The following is a 21,522-nucleotide window of genomic DNA, read 5'->3' as shown; positions in this document are numbered from 1 at the left end:
CTTTCTTTTCTCTTTCCCCTATCTACTCTTTCACTAAAAAATCAATGTTTCCAGAGAAAGTGGAATTTGATATTTAGTTTTAAGGAATGGATGGATGGATGAATGGATACATAGACAGATGGACAGATAGGATAACATAATAGAAGAAATTTTAAAAATTACAAAGCACTGAAACTTAACTGAAGAAATTAAAACACACAGTCGAGAAATGAGATAGTTCAAATAATTAAAATTCAAAAAATACAAGGCCCTGTCCTAATTCGTCCTGAAACCTGTGGCCAGAACTAGCAATCTTAAATGCTTATCTATTTAAGTTGCTTTTATGCTTTAAATCTTCCATTGACCCAAATCTTAGCAAGACCTATAGAGTTTAAGTATAACCTAACCCTTCCTCCCTTCCAACCTGGGAAGCTGATAAGGGGAAGATTCTTTTTTTTTTTTTTTTTTTAAGATTTTATCTATTTATTCATGAGAGACACAAAGAGAGTGAGGGGCAGAGACCCAGGCAGAGGGAGAAGCAGGCTCCCTGCAGGGAGCCCGACGTGGGACGTGGGATCCCGGCTCCCCAAGATCACGCCCTGGGCTGCAGGCGGGGTTAAACCCCTGAGCCCCCTGGGGATCCCACATCTCTGTCTTTCAGAGAGTGCCCATGCTGTGCCAGGGTGGTTGGTCCCCACAGCACCCCTTTCCTTGGGCGGATGAGTGGTCTGCCCTGGGTCCTTCCAGCAGAGGCACCTTCCAGCAGGTTCCAGGGCCCACTGCCAGCTGCCCTCAGCGGCCTGCACGTAGGGGTCCAGGTCACAGGGCCCTGCAGCGAACCAGTCGCAGGCCTTGCTTGCTGGTGTTTCTGCCGAGTTCCAGGGAGAGCCCCCGAAGAGCTCATTCGGGCATCTGCGGGAGTTCAGTCCAAACTCAGTCACGGAAAATGATTCTACAGCAGAGGTTTCAGTTTATTTTCTCCCTTGTCCCCCCTCTTTCCCCTTCTCTTGCTAAGCTGTGCGGCTCGGCTCTGACGTTTCGGCTCTCGAAGCCGCTGGAGGTGGGGTGATCTCACGGGTCACCTCGTTGGGACCCTCCTGTGGGGGTAGCCTCAGCCGCTGACCCCGACCTACCATCGCATCCCCCCGCCCCCAAGGAGCAGAATCCTGGCAGTGTCGCCTTTGAGGCCCTAGACTGTCCCGCAGAGGCGGTCGCAGGGGAAGACGTCGGGCAAAGTCAGCCCTGCAGCTTTCTCCCTACAAAAAGCAGTAGATTATTTGGTTCCTCTTAATGTGCATTATTTATCAGTAAGGAGTGGACACAGGCTATGCTGTGGGGCTGTTCGCATGTCCCACTGTGACGCGATGCTAAATCCAGTGGGATGGAGAGGGGACAAAGGCAGCACCAGCGTGACCGCAGCTGGAGTCCGCTCTGAGCGCGAAGCCCAGTTGCTCGTCGTGGACACAAGGATCGGAGTTAGGAGCCCGAAGGCCCCACTGCAGTGTGGCTTCTGTGTGTTCAGCTCCCGTCCCTGCTGGGTCGTGACCCGCTAGTGCCCTCCTGAGCCGAAGGCAGCGCATCTGTAGTCAGAGATGGCTCGGCCACCACGTACCGTCAACGTGCATCTCTTGGGACACAAGGATGACGCCGACCTCCCAGTTAGACCTGACTTTGACGTTCTTTCTTAATTAATGGTAACGATTTGTTCTGAGTCATCCGCGCGCTCTGGGATATGGGACGAGCAAGGCATAGGTCTGTCCTGGGCCACAGGACGGAGCTTTAGGAACAACTACAAACGGGATCGTATTCATGCCTCCAATGCCATTAGTGTCACACTGAATCGGTTGCCAACGTTTAAATATCAGGATATGTCACATAAAAGATTGGGTTTGTGAGGGTTTTTCTTTTTAGAAAATCAGGGAAGTCTGACACCCTGGGACCTGTGGCGCGTCACGCCAAAGACTGGCCCTGCGGATGCTCCGTGGCCTAGTGGGCCGGCGCTCGGCCTCCCCGAGGTCCTCCGCTTCTTCTTCCCCTTCATCCTTGGCAGTCCTGAACTAAAGGCTGTGGGTCTGCAGCCCTGCTTGCGGGCTATTGTATCTGCTGTACAGGGAGGACCCTGACCTTAATGAAAGCAATTCCTCCTCCGGGATGGAAGGGGCGTGAATTCCGCAGTAACTTTCACCGCAACTGCATTTTATTTTCTTGGTGAGATGAAGCTCCGCGGCCTGGGAATCAGCAAATCTATCAGAATCATAAATAAAATCTCTCTCCTAGAGACCGTCTTGTCATGCAAACTAATTTTTGACACTCAAAAATAGATTCAGTGTTCAAAACACTTAGTGAGTTTTTTAGTTCATCTTAGGATTCTGGTAGCTTTTAGGATTTCTAAAATCCTGTACTATGAACTAATCTACTCAAGTCAATCTCCTTTTTTTTTTTTTTTTTACAAGAACCCTCACCTCAGACCCTCCGAAGATCCCAGATCTTTACTTTACGCCACCTAGGGACGCCTGCCTGGGGGGGCTCAGTGGTTGAGCATCTGCCTTTGGCCCAGGGTGTGACCCCGGGATCCTGGGATCGAGTCCCGCATCGGGTCCCCTCACGGAGCCTGCTTCTCCCTCTGCCTGTGTCTCTGCCTCTCTCTCTCTCTCATGAATAAAAAATAAAATAAATAAAAATAAAAAAAGGGGACCACATGATGCAATCTTCCTGGGATAGCCCGAGTAATTATTGAGCACATCCCTTTGTCCTCAAAAGTGTCCAGATTCAGCAATCAAACACGTGGCTCCCACTCCAGCAGCTACCTCGATCCATAATGATGCCTGTGTTCGTGGTTATCGGGAACACAGAGCGGTCCATGGTCTAGGATTCAACAATTAATGATTTTCTTATCTAATAGCAGTCTTCTCTGAGCGTGAACAGTTCTTTGTATCAACACCAAACTGGGTGGATGCTTCTAACCGCCTTCCTCGCATGGAAGGCAAATGGTCTAATAGCAATGGTCTACCGCCTGTTTAGGTTAGCGCTTCTCAAAATGTGGTACAGGGACTCCTGTGGGTCTACAAAACTATTTTCATAATCAGCCAAAGACCTTATTTTCCCTTCCTCCCTTGCTCCCTCGCCAGTGTCCAGTGGCGTTTCCCAAGGCAACACGGCCTGTAGGCCAGGAGATGGAATTCGGAGTCCTACTGTTTTCAGGCTCTAAAAAGATTTGCAAAAATGTGAAACAATATCACCATTCTCACCGTTTTGTTTTGTTTGTTTGTTTAAAGAGTAAATTCAGGCTTCTTAAAATGTATTATTGACGTTAGCCTATAATGGGGTTATTATTTTTGGCTTTAAACAAATTGCTAAACATTTAAAATCTTTCTCAGTTTTATTTTCTAACGGCGTGTGAGAAAACGTTGAGGTAAGAGTACAGAGGAGTTCTGAGGCTGAACGTCTGAGAACTGCTGACAAAGTGCTTTTCAAGTAATTTTTATATTTATTATTTAATTTCGAGTCACTTTACTTTTTTCTTGAATTGAGATGTGATTCACATGCCATAATGTTCACTCTTAAAGTGTGCAATTCAGTAGTTTTTCCACAAAGTTGTACAATTATCACTGCCAATTTCAGCATATTTTCATAACCAAAATAGAAGCCCCATTGCCCTTAGTAGTCAATCCCCATTCTCCCGTTTCTCCAACTCTTGGTAACCACTCACCTACTTTCTGTTTCTGTGGATTTGCCTATCCTGGGCATTTCGGATGCAGGTTATTGTATAAAATACGTAGCCTTTTGTATCTGGCTTCTTTACTTAGCGGGATGTTATCCAGCTTTGTCCGTGTCCTAGCATATATCGGGATTTCATTCTATTTTGTGGCTTATTAATATTCCATTGTATGGACATTCCCTGGTCTATCCACTCATCATTTAGTGGACTTTTGAATTGTTTCCACTTTTCAGAAATCCTGTAAAAAATGCTCTTATAAAGACTCATGCGCAAGTGTTTGTTTCACTTGGGTGTGTACCTCAGTGTGGAATTGCTGGGTCGTAAGGCCACTGGATGTTTAACACTTGAACTTCAGAATTGTTTTTCAAAACTTCTGCACAATTTTACGTTTGGACCATCACGTATAGGGTTCAGTTCCCAAGTCCTTGCCAACATTTGTTAGATGTTTATTGTTTATTGTTATTGATGTTATTGTTGTTTATTGTAGCCACCCCAGTGAGTTTGCAGTAATACTCCATTATCGTTTGATTTGCATTGCTTCAGCGACCAATAATCTTGAGCATCTTTTTGTAAACATATTGGCCATTTGTGTATCTTATTAATAGAAATGTCTATTAAAGCCTCTTGCCCATTAAAAAAATGTATTATTTATGTTTTTATTATTGAGTTGTAATTTTTAAAAATAAATTCTAAGTACCACACCCTTACCAGATATATGATTTGTAAATATTTTGTCTCATTTTGTAGGCTGTGTTTTCACTTTCTTGACAGTGTCTTTGGAGCACAGAAGTTTTTAATTTTGATGAAACCCAATTTGTCTAGGTTTTCTCTGGTTACTTATGGTTTTGGCATCACGTCTAAAAAAAAACAATGCCAGAGGTGTCAAGGGTTGTAGAAGTGGGTGAAGGTGGTCAAAAGATACAAATTTCCAATTATAAAATAAATAAGCTATGGGCATGTAATGGACCACATTGTACATTTAAAAGTTACTAAGAGAGTGGATCTTAAAAGTTCTAATCACAAGGGAAAAAATTTCGTAACTGTGTGGTGATGGATTTTAACTAGACTCTGGTGACTATTTCTCAAAGGTACAAATATCCCAAACCATTATTCTGTACACCTGAAACTAATATGATAAGTCGCTTATATCTCAATTAAAAAATAGACTAGAAAAAAAAATAAATAAAAAATAGACTAGATAAAGCCAACGACAACACCACGAATGAATGGATGAATGAATGAATGAGTGAATGAAAATTAAAAAAAAGAAAAACAATGCCAAATCTAAGGTCACAAATATTTAAACTAATGTTTCTTCTAGAAATTCTATAGTTTTAGCTCTTACATTTAGTTCTTTGATCCATTTTGAATTAATTTTTGTATATAGTGTGAGGCAGGGGTGCAACTTCAATGTTTTGCATGTGGATGTACAGTTGTCCCAGCACTATTTAGTGAAAAGACTCTTCTTTCCCCATTGAGTTATCTTCCTCACCTTCATCAGAGTAGTTTTATTTTTTCCTCTATTTTCACTACTTCCAAGTCAGTCTCAACTACTTGGGCTTTCACTCAAATTCAAAGTGCACATTCTTGGACAGAGTGCTGGCTGCCAGGTAATTAGTGAAAACATGTGACAATGAAGTCAATTGTGGGAGACAGTTTACTCAGTGTCTATGAACCATCTTCCGGGGTGAGTGATCACAGCAAGCTGCTGGGTCTATAGAAAGACGAATGATTCCGTATAAAATCATCTGAACATTTATACTATCTAGATTGGATTTCTTGAGGTTCTATATGGCAATAAGTTTGTCCAAAGCCGTTTTAGGTAGCAAATCTCTTGGCTATTTGTTTCGATTGACTTTGGATAGTTTCTTTTGTATTGTTAAGAGTTTTGTTTTGTTTTGTTTCACTTTTAGGAGAAACCGCACCAAAAGAAATCTGTACATTTTTCTAGAAAATTTTGAGAATTCTGTATTTTTTGAAAGAAAAATTTTAATGTATATACTGAAAAGAAATTCTCTGAATAGAAGTCAGTTTTAGAAATATAGAATGTAAGAGCTATGAGATCATATAAATCCTTAATTTTTAAAGGTAGAATAATGAGGCCTACAAACCTTATTATGAAGCCGGAAGCCTTATCTATTTGGGGAACGTCCACAGAGCAGTAACCAGGCACGGAGGAAAGATGGTAGGAGACTATAGCTAAGGTCTTGAAAGAGCCGAAAAATGGAAGGAACTTTAAAACTTGCAGTAATAACCCAGATACAATACATATTTGTAGAACCTATCTACTTCGTAAAATGGGCTCAAATGAACAAGCAAACAAGGGCTTTTTTTCAGCACCGGTGTGTCACAGGGGCCTAAACAATTTTCCAAACCAGAGATACTATGATTCTCCACATGTAGAGGAAACCACGTTAGGTCAAGACTCTTGCTGTGAGAATTTCTAAGTAGTTATTTTAGGGACTATGAACAGGGAGGCTGTTGTGAAAGACAACAGACCAGTCGGCGGTAGTCGCCCTCCCACAGCGTGTGTCTCATGCTCCGAGCCATGAGGTGGTCTTCGCCATGTGCATGGTGTCTTCCCCATTTGATGTAAGCTCTTGCGGAGGCACAGTATCTTATTCACATCAATTCACTCGCTAGAAGGGTCCATTTTATTAGCCTCATTTCTTTTAAAATCTCCCAGAATTCAAACTACTCACCACTGTCATTTTATATCATGCTTATCCAGGCCAAACACCTAAATTAGGCTGTGTCCTCATGGTCGGTATATGAATGTGGTTTAACTGCACACTCATATAAATTGAGAGGAAAATGTTGTTCTGAAAATGTACCTCTGTGAATCTGTGGTTTAAAAAAATGGACGAAAACGTAAGTATATATAACTTGTCGGAATAAATGTTGGTTATGTTTCTTCATAAGGTCTTCAGTTGGTACAAGGCACATATTAACTTCCTCTAAACAATGAATTTTTTCTATAAGCAACCACTTTGAACCCAAAACTGCCAAACCCAAACAACAAAAGCCATGGGGTGAAGACCAGTGAATGCTGTAGCTATGCCAACAGAAAATTACTGCGACAGGTCAGCCTGGCTAACTTCCTGTGTTCACGTTAATGACATATTGTGAAATATCCTACACTTAGGTAAAAAATAACTCCCAAGGAAGATGGGTCAGCTTGACAGTAAGCTGCATCATGTCAGTGCCGTTTACTACACTTGAAATGAAATCACCATTAGGAGCTATGTTAACCCTTTCTCTTTTCACTGTCATCAAGGACAGGAGATGTTCCAACCTCAAATGGGCAATATTTTTGGTGCTAAAAATGGTGGGAGAAATACCAATGTTTTTTCTGAGAGAGAGAGAAAAAAAAACAAAAAAGACCAGACACGAGGCTGTGGAGCAATAGTGAATTCGTAGCAGAATGGAGATAACCAGGGGAAAAATTGTTACCTCACTGGTTTCTTTAAACTGGTCTCTCTAGCTATACCCCAAGGCAGTTTCTGACCGCCTGCTTTGAACCCTAAGAAACCCTTCTGACTCGACGAGAAGCCTGGACTCATGGATCAGCTGGGGTCATGTGGTGCTTCTGTGGTTCCTCAGCTTCATGGCCGGGAGCCCTGGAATCCATCATACGCGGCCCTTCTTTAACCAGAGCAGCCCAAGTAAGCCCTGGTCTGCTTTCCCATCCAGATCCCGACTCCTGCTACACCCAGGAGTCCTGGGCTCACCTCTGGATACCCTACAGAGTATCACGAGGGTGACAATACCGTCTCATGTGTGCAGACTGCTGGAACATGACTGTTACGTAAGGGGATTGGCAGGGCAGGGAGGGACGCGCAGGGGCAGTAAACAGAGTTCTAGACAATTCACCTTTCTTCTCTGATGGTTACGCTAAGTATTCTAGAAAGTCCTTTCTCCTCTTTCTTTCTTCTCAACACTTCCCTCTTCCTCCCTCCATCCCCCAATGTTTCCCTCTTATCTCCCAGAGAGCCCAAGATAAAGACATATGGTCAGCCTTGGTCAAGGAAACACATTCCTCCCTCCCCAGTAGAGGGTGTGACCAGTTGTGTCTGGTCTGGAGCACTAAGGTATTTTGGCAACTGCTTTTTTTGCTGGGAATTGGTCCTTTTTTTGGAATGTGCTTTGCTTCTCAGTTTATGGGACTTCAGGTCCTCACCTCACAGGACACAGTTCAATCTTCACTGTTCAGTCAACCATTTACTTCATGACAGTGGAGGAATGATTAGTGAAGTTGTAGTTAATAATCAGTGTACCAATGTAGGTATTTAGCCATTGCATGGGAATCTGGAATTTCTAGGGTAGATTTTCCTTCCCAGATAATGACTTTATTCCTTATATCAGGAAACAAAAATTAGAACTGGCACAGTTAATTGATGTGGGCTGGGAAATTATACTATATACATTATCTGTATGTTTCATTTTCATCAAGAGAATTCATCATCTTAAAGAATAAAAAAGGGCCAGAGGAAATTGAAAATATTAAAAATTACTAGGGAAAATGATCTTTAGATGCCTGTTAGGAAGGAACAAATTACCTTAGTTTCCACAGCATCTAAAAAGGTTTGGGGGCACAGTTCACATATGGCACCAGGGAGTAAACGCTTCACAGTGCAATGTGTGGCAATTATGGAATTTATACTGTAACCAGAACATATAAATGGAGACGCACCATGAGTCAGTGTCAGAATTAGGGATTAGGTGAAGCTTAGAAACAAATGACTGTGAGGAGACAATCCGACCTATATTCCTTGAGTCGATAGTCTCAAGAACAGCAGTCGACTAAAGGTGCCATCATGCACTTTGAACTCTAAAATTTTTTAAAATGAAAATAGGAACACACCATAAAAGCATTATTTTTTCCTTGTCGAAGTCTATACTGAGTACAGACACTTTCTTATCTAAGCATTTATGGGTACATTTGCAACGGAGCAAATATTCCTCCATTAAACAAGCCACATCTCTTGGCAAACTTAACACTCTGTTGAAGAACTGCTCTTATAAACCATCCTGTGTCAGCAATGAGGCTAAGTGGCTCCCATTTATCTATATTTGTAGTTAAGCTTAGAGAAAGTTCTCACGGAGCGTTCACTTGTCCCTAGCACCTTGTTGGAGACATGAGGGAAATGAATTCATGTCTCCTGTACTCAAGGAGTTTGCAGTCTTACTGAGGATTTAGGATTGACATGTATTATCGAAAGAGTAAGTAATGTAAGTCAGTTTGCTCCAGGCCAGAAAATATCTTACAGATACTAAGTCAATGGTTCTCAAATATGAATGTGCATGAAAAGTACGCAGGGAGCCAACTAAACATAAAGCCACAACAGGGCAGGAAGTCTGTACCTTCGTCAGGCGCTCCAGGTTATTTGGATGTAGCTGGCCCAGTAAGGCTCTTGGGTGGGTGCATGGAGAGTCAGGAACTGCCAGGATGGGTCTACAGAGGCCTCGGATTTGAGATGAGTCGACAAGTCACACTTCGAGGATTGGTGGGATTTAAAAATAGATAAGGGAAGCTTATTCTTGGAAGAGGGAAAGGCCTGAAGCAAAGCACCAATTTGGGAGCGTAAGAGACACCCAGAGAACAGGGCTGGGGGAAGCATGTAGGATAGCCACCTAGAAGCTGGTTTCCACTCCCTTCAGGGTGACTGTCTACACAACTTACTTATTTACGTATCCTGGACAGTCTAACCTCTTTACGAAGCTACTCAGAGCACATAAGGAAGGGGGCTTTCTTTCTCCGTATACTTGAGCCTGAGTTTCACGTGTCTTGTTCAATCCTAAGGCTCAAGAAACATAAAAAAAAAAAAGCAAACCCTAGAGCTACGACTTCTAAGCTGACCGAATCATGTGCCTTTGTACAAATGCTAGATCGGATGATTTGGTGTTGAGTGTCACGTTGACAGTCATTATAGTAGACATATGACTAGCACACACACGAAAATCATTGCCTTCAGAGCCAGAAAGAACTGGATTTAAATCATCATAATATCACAGAGTACCTGGAACATTTTACTTGGCCTCTTTGAATTTCATTTTCCAAATCTATAAAAGAGAACTAATTATAACGATACCTACCATATCAATACCTTGTATCGGGTTTGGAAGATTAAATGCAGTGGTGAGTAAACTCCCCGGCACAAAGCAGACAACTGTAAATGAGTGAATAATGTTTATAATAGTCTTATATTTGTAAAGAGCATGTTTTCTAAGAATTAATCCATGATTGCACATGGTGTAATTCATCTTAGGTCAAACAGGTAAAACAGCACAGCTGTGATGTATTAAGCGAGACTCATGTTTTTCTTGCTTAGGTGCCAAGGAGGCGGGTGCAGTGTGACGATGGCAGGCCTAGGTGGCAATGCAATGTGGCTTGAAGGGCACCCTCAGATATGTTTCTAAGGGGCCCAGAGTCTCCCATTAAGAGGGTCGTGCCCTGGTGACCGGGGCAGAGGGTGCCGCACACACATGCTGGGCGTGAATTATCCCTGCAGCCCCCTGATCCGCGTGGGGGGGCACGGAGACCGGATAGACACAAGGGAAAGGCCGAGCCATTAGCATCAAGGGCGCCCACAGAACCCTGGGGGGGCCCGGCCTCCACCCACAGGACCGCCCTGCAGCCCCAGCCTGGTGAGAACAGCAGCAAGAGAGAGAAGGCGGCAGGGAGGCGCCGAGCGACATAGAGTTTTCCCCTCATCCCTGTCTGGGTTGGGTGCCTCTGTCCCCTCATTTCTGTTAACTGTCACACAAATGCCTTCTCATTTTGGGTGTCATCTCATAAAGTAAAATCCTCTAAGGTAAGAAAGTGGGGCTCAAATGGTCTTACCAGGTGGCCTAAGGGAATTTAAAAACAGAAATGGTTTCTTAAAGAAAAAAAAAAGCATCCAGTGAACTGTACAGGGTGTTACATAGGAAAAAAAAGAAGTGTTTTTTTTTTTTTTTAATTTTTATTTATTTATGATAGTCACAGAGAGATGGAGAGAGAGGCAGAGACACAGGCAGAGGGAGAAGCAGGCTCCATGCACCGGGAGCCCGACGTGGGATTCGATCCCGGGTCTCCAGGATCGCGCCCTGGGCCAAAGGCAGGCGCCAAACCGCTGCGCCACCCAGGGATCCCAAAAAAGAAGTGTTGAGACGGTCTTGAGTAACTCTGTTCCTTTAACGTGTGTGTTTTTTTTTAACACTTTTTAGTATTATTGCTATTTATTACTATCATTTCTAATTACCGTCTCTCTCTCTCTCTCTCCCCCCCCCCTCTCTTTTTTCACCTGAGAAATTCAAGACATGATGTGCCTTTTCTGGTTTGGAGACTTTTTTCCTGTTTACTCTGCTGATTTCCCTGAATCACTATGTGTTATGTATCTTTAGAAATTTAGACAGAGGGGAAAAAAATGCTTCTTCACCTACATTTAAAAAAAAGTAAGCGTTGGAAAAAGAATTATTTTCTTTGTAGGAAAAGAAAGCAGAGTTCCATTAGTGTGGAATCAGAAATAAGGTCTTGAAGCCAACTAGAGACTGCATCGGAGCAAGGTTATTTATGCCAAGAGAAAGTGACTATAAATTACAGAAAGAAAGAAATGTGTTCTGTTGACACCTAGGACTGGGTGCTTAGTAGTTGCTTAGTTGAAATGTATTGGGTTATTAATTTACATTATAATGAGAAACAAACCAGAGTCCTTATTAAATGTATTAAAATATATTAATGTTACTTATATTATTAATTAATTATATAAAGTATATGATAATTAATATATATAATTATTAAAATATATCCCCCATATCACTATCATAAACGTCCCCATCTTCACATTTGTGCTTATACACACGTACACCCCACCCCGGACTCACCCCGTGGGTGGCCCCCATGACTCATCTCTGTGCAGATTTCCCGTTAATTATCTAGTCCATATCAGCACAAGAGCATCAGCTCAATCCTGAAGGAGTAGAACGAAGGAGGGTTTTAAAAGGCTTGATAGGGGATCCCTGGGTGGCGCAGCGGTTTAGTGCCTGCCTTCAGGCCAAGGCGTGATCCTGGAGACCCGGGATCGAGTCGGGCGTTGGGCTCCCTGCATGGAGCCTGCTTCTCCCTCTGCCTGGGTCTCTGCCTCCCTCTCTCTGTGTCTCTCATGAATAAATAAAATCTTAAATAAAATAAAAAGGCTTGATGGTAACTTTTGGTTTGCTGTCAAAAGAGGCAATAGGGTTCAAGAAATACACAGAACTTGGCTTTTAAACGGTGAATAAATCATTTTGCAGCGGAGAGTGGCACCGGGGAGGAAATGCTGCTCAACAGCAGGAGCCGTGTTATCCACCTCTTGAACGAGAGCCGAGAATTCCTGAATGAGAGAGGTCAGGAGCTCCTCTCTGAGCCAGGCTTCCCGTAGGCAGTGTCGAGGGCTGGCTCAGTGCGTTATCTGAGAAGCCCTAGAAAAATCCACCTGTACCAAGACCCTTACCTTTCACGCTGCCATACATGAAGCTCCTAGTATGGGAATTGCTGTTTCAATTCACACCCTGCAAGCGCACCGGAGGCAGCCGGTAGAGACGCCCAAGGTACCATCCAAGTGCAGAGACCGAGAGTGGGAATGTCAAGAGGGGCAGAGGGGCCGCAGTGTAGACAGACCCAATTTACCTCCCAAGGCTGCCTTCCCCTAGATACGGCCGGTAAGTGTTCTAGCCAATGTGAACAAATTAAATAAAGGAAGAACAACTGTATCTTTCAAAAAGCCGCACCAGCAAGTAGCATGTGATTTCTTGCAAATACTCTTGGGCTTATCTCTCCATGTTAATTGTGACAGTAAAACAATAAAAATCAAGATTTAATTTTAACTCATGTTGATCAGTCTAGCGCAGGAAATGGTGATGATGGGCTGGAGAAATATTAATCCACATTGGTTATTTAACGTCTGCCTTATTTTGAGGAGAGCACTGTCAAAGGCTCCTGCTCGGGACAATGAAAGTCTTCAGTTATATTTTAGTTTATCGCCGGTTTCTCCTTATAGTTCTCCCTCCGTTGGTTTTACTGCCGCTGCCAATCATCGTTCGCACCAAGGTGAGTGAACCTGGAGAGGAGGCTGATGGCTCCTGGGCTATTTCGTTGTCCCTTATTGTTTCTGTGTGATGGCCCGGTTCAGAGCTGAAGGGAAGCTGTCGCTTCCAGCTGAAGTCACGATGGTCATACATTGTGTTTTTCTCCTTTTCCGTGGTTAATGTTGATCGATTCTCAGTATGACTAACTAGAATAATTAAATAACATACTCAGTCAGAATTGTTCTCTGCCTGGCAAGTAGTTGAGAGGAAGAGCAAAAGCAGCACATCGCTTGGGACCTTCCCATTCCGGTCATCAATCTCCAAGGAGATCCTGGATTAGCACCGTCCCGTGCCCCGCGCCCCGGCAGCCGAGCGATACGGGGAAGAGCTGGAAAAGCACCCGGGAGCCCCAGGGTCTAGCACAAACTAATTTACGTGTCAGCTCCCTGGCTGGTGTGGGCCACCACCCCCCGAGAAATATAGTTTCCTTGTGGGATGAGACAACATTGAAAGCACGAAGCAATTTTCCTTGGTTAATCAGAAAATTAAGTTATTGCACCATGTTCTGATCATCTGAGGTGTTATTTCATTTTGGTGTCCTTATAAGCATTTTTCTGTTTACTTTTAATAGTCTACTAGTCAGGAACAATAAACCCAAGACATTTTTAATTCCATGGTAAAATGATTTGAATCAGCAAACAGTGAGCATTCTTTGTGCCAGGCATGAGCATGATGACTGTCAGTTGGCACGAGGACAACCCCCGGAGCTAGGCTTTCTGCGTCAGGTCCCAGGGCCACCACTTGTACACAAGCTGAGGGACCCGAGCACACCAGCTAACTTCCCTATGCTTCTATTTTCTTATATGTAAGATTGGGGTAGAAACAGGCTTGTTGTGAGAATTAAATGCATAAGTTCAAGGAAGTTCTCACTTCCTTGGAGCACGGCTGGCACATAGTAAGTTGGGCTGCAAGAGTCTCCCTAAATGTGTTGACCCACAGCTGGGGCAATTCCCACCATCCCATGGTGCTTTTCTGATGTTCTTCTCCAACAAGCATCAACCAGGGTTTTACCAGTCTGGGTTAAAATAGCATCACAGTAATCACGATACAGGGGATCCTCAGCCGCCTCGGCAGTCCGCCCCTGGGCTGGGACTCTGAAGGAATTCATGTGAGCTAATGGAAAGGCTACCAAGGTAGCTGGAGAAGGGACTGGCCCCTGCTGCCCTGGCTACCTGCCAACCACCCAGCTCTAGCGGCGCCCCTGGCTGGGCCTCTCTTCCCACTAATGTCTCACAGTTCCCTGTTGGAGAAGGGACCTTCCCCAGCCCTTTTTGGTCAAACATCCTTCTGAACCCTCACAGCCCTAAAGAATGTCTAGTGATAGCAACAGGCACAGTCCATTGTTTTGGTTTGGTTGGTTTTGTTTTTCCAATTTTGTGGGGCTAATCTTCCCCTCTCCCCCCTCTTCCCTTCCTAATCTAGCTACTCCTGAGGACTCCTCTAGGAGTCTCCGGTGGCCACTAGACGACACAGGGCTCTCATCCACATGCTCGGCCCAAGCCCGCTTCATAGACTTGTTCCTCTGGCTAGCATGTGTGGTGGTTCCCTTTTAACTGCCCTGGGCCTGGGCCCCCCCCCCCCGATCTGGTGACTACTGCCATTCTACTATGACTGCATCCTGGTTCATACCCGGACCTTGCTATATTTTAATATTTCTGGTTAGCTTCAGTGTGAGTCCTTACTTATGGCGGAGAAAATGAGAAACCAAACAAGTGGATGCAAGCTTAGGCTGCGGCTGCGTATCTTCTGTGCTGCTCCTTGACATACTCATACATGACACTTTGATGATCTCCTGTAATTTTCAGAGACAGTGAATATAAATTCTTTGAAAGGGAGAACGACTAAATAAATAAAAAGCGGTGGTTTCAGCGCATGATTCATTAATCAGAAAGTGTTTTCTTGCCAAGAAATGCAGTCACTGATTTTTTCCCCAAGGTGTTATGATACGAGTACATTAGGCCTGTGGAGAGACCAGAGACCTGGCACCAAGTTGCATTTGATGAACTTTGTTCCTCTTTCCGTTTCCGCTAATCAACTCATTTGTTAAAACTCAATCAATGTTAATGTGAGGGTTTTTTCCTAGTACAATAACATGATTTCATTTTTGGCTGCTTCAAATGCATATTCAATCATTCAATCAACTGCTGAATAAACTCAAAGAATATTATTTTAACTCTTCCTTACAATGAAAGCAGAACTTTTTTTTTTCCCCCAAAGAATATGGGCCTTGGGAGGGTATGAACCTAAAGTAGAGGCTACTGCGACAAGGATGCAAATCAACCTATTATGACTTTTAGGTTACTGAACTAGAGAACTCAGTGCTTCTAAACACTCAGTAATAGAACAACTAAAGAATACAGACAAAACAAAAAAATCAATTTTGATTTGTAAAGACACAATAAGTCTACACAATGTAGAATGAACAATGAATTACTGACTGACTTTTTCCCCATTTTTCTACCGATTATTGGGTTGTTTCTATGGACTGGCCTTAACCCTTACTTTAGTTCCATCTCAGTCCAGAAATGTGGCGTCAACAACAAGAAGCCCTCCGTGGTTTTACAGTGAATTACTCAGAGTGAAGGAGAGTTACTCAGAGTTCGCGGAGCGCACCTCTCCGCTCGGCATCCTGCGTGATTATCTTATTTAACCTTCATCACAAATCATAAGACAATCACGTATATCGTATCATCAGAATTGATGCTCACAGATATGTGACCCAACAAACGTCGCCCACCCAGAACTGTAGGAACTGGACTTAAACCCACATTCTGTCAGAACTCAGAGCTCATGCTTAAGCAGTAGTTATGTCTTTTCCGTACTTATACTTTGAAGATTGACCCCCTATTTTGCAGAGTTAGATAAAGTGTGACTGGAGAGTCGCTATCAATAGCTCGGGTGTTTCTCTGAGTTAATACGTCGGACGGGTCAAACCCCAGGCGAGGTATATCTCAGCCATTTCCTCAGTTGACCTCATGCTACCCAACGTCTGGAAGGTAGATCATTGCCGTGATTCTAACCACGGGGAGGGGCCTGCACCGAAGCAGCAGTCGTCTGTGCCATTTGCTGAAGTCCCAGAGTCCCAGCTGCACAAGTAGGTCACGTGGGCTTGTCAGGATATGCTGCCCCCCTTCACACCTGTGCCCAGATGTCCACCAGGGTCACAGCATTAGGTTGGCATCTTCCTATCTTCTAGTTGGAAGGAATTTTAAGATTGTGGTTTTCAGTGTTTTCCTGGAAATATTTTATAACAAAGAAGAATATGCTCCCAGGCATAAGTCAAAGAGAAGCTCTAATTTAATCTTTGTAAATTGGGTATTATTATTATTAGCCCAATTTTGCAGATTAGAAACAGAGACAGAAACAAGTAAATACCTTGCCAAAATGTGGCTATATAGATGTTTCCGATCAGCATCTGTCTGACTCTAGAGCCGAGATTTCAACCACAACTGAATATCTATGTGTTTATGGCTTCCACGGTGTTGTGATATGTATACCCATAATACGTTGGGATAAATATCACTTTACTAAAGGAATCCTGTTTTCTCATTGCTTTACACTAAAACGTCAGGAATGCTGTCTTTTTTATTGTCACATAAGCACAGAGGTAGTCTTAGTCTTTCTCCAAGTAGTTGTTAGTGATCAATTAAACAAGCCTGTAATATTATTCCTACTAATGTAAATAATTGAATGGAATTAATAATTGCACTGAATTTTTCTCACTTTGGAGAGGAAGTTTCTTAAGTATTCCCAGAAAAAAAGTTAAAATTGGCCTAGAGTACATGCCATAGTTCCAACGATAGCCTCTTGCAACTTTCTTCTTCTTCTTTTTTTTTTTTTACTATTTCAAGTATCTTGTTAATTTTTGCTTTTCTCAGTACACTGTACTATGTCTTTACTCATTTTTTTCAATTCTTGGCTTTTCTTTGTCTCTCTATTAATAAAACAAAGAGATAGAAAGAAGGCCCGGGTTTTTTGAGGAGCTGTAAGTGGGGAAAATTGAGCAATAATATTTTCCGTGTGTATAGTGCATTTCTTCCAGGTATGTCTCACTCTGTCTGGCTTATCCCTGGTTTGTCTCTAATTAGGACCCTCGTTTTTATAGATTTTATTTTTTTATTTGAGAGAGAGAGAGAGAACACACATGTGAGCATAAGTGAAGGGGGAGGGAGAGGGAATTGCAAGCAGATTTTGCCCTGAGAGCAGAACCCCACGCCCAGTCCATCCCATCTCAGGACCCTGAGCTCTTGACCTGAGCCAAAACCAAAAGTCTGACCCTCAAGCTGCTTAACTGACTGAGCCACCCATGTGGTGCTCCAGGACCCCTTCCTGAGAGAAGGGGAAGGGAAACAGGCACACGGATATTGAGTTGCTTGCCTCAGTTGATTGGTTGTAAAACCAAAACCAGATTTCAGTTATTTCTCAGATATGTCAGGATTTCTCTGCAAAATATTTTACATGAGGAGAGGCTTGAAGAGAGGACAGGAGAGTCAACACAGCAGAGCGTGAGTGCACAGGCACAGCGCTGGTGAGGGAGGGAGGAACCACAGCATGAAGGGCCGGCGGTACTTCTGCAGCTGTCACGTGCTACCTGTGTTTCCTTCACAATATATTCATCTGTTTCATTATGAATTTCCTTTCTTTTTTTAAAGATGTATTTATTTGAGAGAGAGTCAGTGAGAGACAGCATGAGAAGGAGGGAGAGGGAGAAGCAGGCTCCCTGATCGGCTGGGGGCTCTATCTATCCCTGAGCAGGGAGCCTAATGTGGGGCTCTATCCTAGAACCCTGGGATCATGACTTGAGCCACTCAGATGTCCCCATATCATGAATTTCAAAGTTATGATGGAAATAATAAATAGAAGAAATGATCTATAATGAGAGACTTATGGTGCCAAATCTAAAAAAAATCTGGGAGAAATATTGTGCTCATAGAGAAATGCAAACCTGTAAGTGATAAAGAATGTACTAAAAGGAGGGAAGTCTGACAGAGAAAATGAAAATGAAGGGGATAGAATTTAAAAAGACTACAAGTGGAAGAAGAGGAAAGGGAGGAATTCCAAGCAAAACATAATGAACTTTGAAAGGGACAAGTCAACTAAGCATATTAACAGAAATAATTGATATTGTTTTAAATGTTCTTTTAAAATATGGTAGGGGTTTAAGATAAGGGGGAAATGCTGTAAACTCCAAGAAAGTAAGCATTTTAGCCACAAAAGAGCATCAGAATGATGGAGGGTGAGGAAAAAGAAAAAAGGGAAATCATGGTAACAGTAATGTGGTTGATGAGCAAAACCAAGAAATCCAGATTTGGTGTATATTCTCCATGAATATCTTATGAGAACTTGCTAAGCCCAAAGTGCTGCGCTAAGTGAACTGTGGGATATTGGCGTAAGTGTAAAGGAATGCTTCAGCTTCCAAGCAGCTTGCACAGTTGCCACCTACGCTATGGCAAATATTAATCACAAAACAAGGTTGTATATAAATATGTGCCAAGTGATTTAAACAAATCATTTGTGTCTAGACGCGTGATTAAAAGGTAGTTAATCTCCGGGGAGTCATCCTCCTCCAGCCCCTCCACGCCCCCAGCCACACCCAGTCCCATTGCCCACCACCTGCTGCTCCTTTCTTTATCTCAGAGAACCTGCTGGCCTTCACCCCTTTCCCAGGCCTGAAACCTGTGTCATCTCAGGTGCTTCAGGTCATCGGGCTGTGTTGCCTCATCTCCAAAATCCAACCCCCTCCCATCTGCTTTTTTTTTTTTTAAAGATTTTTATTTATTTATTCATGATAGACAGGGAGAGGCAGAGACCCAGGCAGAGGAGCAGGCTCCCTGCAGGGAGCAACGTGGGCCCCGACCGGGTCCCCAGGATCACGCCCTGAGCCCAAGGCGGTGCTCCACGCTGGGCCCCCAGGCTGCCCCATCTGCTCCGTCATCTGCCTTCCCCCGGCCCTGCTTTCCTCAGGCCGCCCCCTCTCTTTCCCATGGACCATTTCACAGTCTTCTCCCCCAGGGTCCTGCCCGAGCGCTACTTCCAAAATATCAGCCTGGTCCTATTGCGCCCCTGGTCCAACTTCTTCGGTGATTTCCCTTTGCCTACAGGGGAAAAAGTGTCTATACAAGCCGTGTCTACACTGATGGGCCTTTAAGATCTTGCCATTCATTTGTCCTAACAACCAGCCCGCCAGCCCAGCACCTGGTCCCACGTTCACAGCTCCCACACCAGCATCATCTCCCTGGATGAAGTCTCTGGGCGGCTGCCTGGAGTCTTGGGGCCACCTGCTCCACCCTGGTCCTGGGGCACCCTCTCCTTCGCCCTGTCCTGGACAAGGGGGCTGTGGCCGTGGCCTCGCGTCCTCTTGCCACTCCCTGTGCCCGGCCCGGGCCTGGGGACAGTGTGCTTCCCCTGGGCCTACAGGCCTTGGAGATGTCGGCTGTTGCAGAGCAGATGCTGGCAGCTCCGCGGGATGGGGGCTGATGGCCTGTCCCCGCAGAAGGATGACCTGTCCCCGCAGAAGGATGGGGAGCTTCCCCAGCCTCAGAGGCAAAGATAGGGCACAGGAGAAGAAAGATGGGGAAAGGAAGGGAGTTCAGATAGAGTGGAAGTGTAGCAAGGGGACGCAGCAAGTGCTGGTGGACGAGGAGGTCCATTTTTATGCCTGGCTTGGCAACAGTTATAAAGGTGACTGTGCATTCTACGCCTCACAGCAACCTGAGAAATCCTCAGTAGCATCCCCATCATCCCCATCCTCCCCATCATTCCAATCATCCCCATCACCCCCATCATCCCCATCATCCCCATCATCCTATCATTCCCATCATCCCATCATCCCCATCATCCCCATCATCCCATCATCCCCATCATCCCCATCATCCCCAACACTCCGTCATCCCCATCACCCAATCACCCCATCATCCCCATCATCCCCATCATCCCATCATCCCCATCATCCCCATCACCCCATCATCCCATCATCCCCATCACCCAATCACCCCATCATCCCCATCATCCCCATCATCCTATCATTCCCATCATCCCATCATCCCCATCATCCCATCATCCCCATCACCCCATCATCCCATCATCCCCATCACCCCCATCATCCCCATCACCCTCATCATCCCCATCATCCCATCATCCCCATCACCCCATCACCCCATCATCCATCATCCCCATCACCCCATCATCCCCATCATCCCCATCATCATCCCCGATGAGCAGAGACTTGATGACAGGTGGAGCAATCTGCCCAGCTCACCGCCTCCTGAAGGAAGGGAGGGGGTTCAAACGCAGTCTGGGCAGCCCATCAGGGACATTGTGTCTTTACTAGGATTTGTGTCCGACCTTTAGGAGCTCATGCCCAGTTTGCCTCCCTCCATCGTCTCTGGGTTTCAATCACAAAGCGAGAGAGGAGGGGACGTCCCCTGCCTGGGCCGCAGGGTGACCACAACCCGGGAGGAGTAGGAGCGGCCGCAGGCCCCGGTGGCCCTCAGCGACAGGGGCTGCAGCCACCCAGGCCCCGCTCGTCTGTAAAGTGGACCAGGCCCTGGAGGAGCCTCCAGCGGCATCTGTGGGTGGCTGTGGGTGTGAAGGCCGCGGCGGCCCGGGGTCCGGAGGCGGTGGAGCACCCTGCACGTTGGCCCCCAGGCCGGGGCTAGTGAGCTGGGCCGCCCGTCTGGTGCCACCGTGTGCACAGCAGGTGCGGACAGCACGTCCCCCTCGCTAACTAGCTGCAGGGGTCAAATGGAAAGAGGGAGTTAAACATTCTCCAGTAATTGGCAGAGTGACTCCACCCATGGCCTTTCCTTGCCATCCATTTGGGCTAAAAAGTAACAAGAAATGCTAGTTATTTTTCCTTGACTTTGTAAGTTGAGCTCCTCCTTACTCTTCATCTTCCGACAGGAGAATATTTCTAATCATTTTAAGCCTTGCAATTAATATGGATTGAGTCTTGAGAAATCCCTGCCGCAGAAGGGGTAGGTGTATCACAAACGATGCAAGCCCTTTACAGGCTCTGTCAAATAATAATAGTGTTTTTCTCGTAGCACCCAGATTTAAAATGCATGATTTTTCTCCTTTCTTAATTGCTCTGCGTTCTCTTTAGAAAATCAGTTGCAGCGAGTGAGGCCCGTGATTGGTCCTGCTTTTCTCAAGCTGTGCTGACCGATCGTGCCCACATGTGTACTAATTCATCAGCCAAATTGCTCCCTAATATCCGTCAGAGTGTCATTAAAAAATGGAGGGAAGGGGTGAAAAAAACTATGTTTTACAGACTAATTTTTATTTCAATTCCGTCTGGAGGTATAATTTAAAAGAGAAACAAGGTGATTTTTAAATATAATCAGCCGCACTTCCCAAGACAGTTTGACAGTCGGAATTTGTGGGGGAGAAGCCATTATCCAAATTGCCCAGTCATGGCTTCGTGTGCCTTCCTGCCTCTGCAGCGAGCGCCCCGGCTGCACTCGGTTGAGGTGGTGAAGACGCGGTACGACTGCATCATTGTTAAGTGGGGCCTGGGGAAGATAGTGTTCGACGCAGGAAAAGTTTTAGCTCTACTTCTTGTTTCCTGGCAAGAGAGATGAGAGCTCCGGGAAACACGGAGAAACATTCCCCCTGTGGGGTGAGGTTACGATATCTAGTGCCAGCAGGTAGGAGAGGATGCAGAAAAGAAGGCAAGGCTCCTATGCTGAAGAATTTTATATCTAGGGTAGTGATTA

The 21,522-nt window shown here is 44.8% G+C and overlaps 1 pseudogene; it reads left to right on the top strand.

Annotated features, from left to right (window-relative positions):
- The first annotated feature begins 12,599 nt into the window (after positions 1 to 12,599).
- Positions 12,600 to 21,522, top strand: part of LOC140596745 (solute carrier family 13 member 1-like) — a 96,761-nt pseudogene continuing 87,838 nt past the window's right edge.

Source organism: Vulpes vulpes, unplaced genomic scaffold (genome assembly GCF_048418805.1).
Source record: "Vulpes vulpes isolate BD-2025 unplaced genomic scaffold, VulVul3 u000000703, whole genome shotgun sequence".
In the NCBI taxonomy this organism is placed as follows: domain Eukaryota; kingdom Metazoa; phylum Chordata; class Mammalia; order Carnivora; family Canidae; genus Vulpes; species Vulpes vulpes.
The sequence above is the reverse complement of the archived record's forward strand: the minus strand, read 5'-3'. Positions and strand labels throughout refer to the sequence as shown.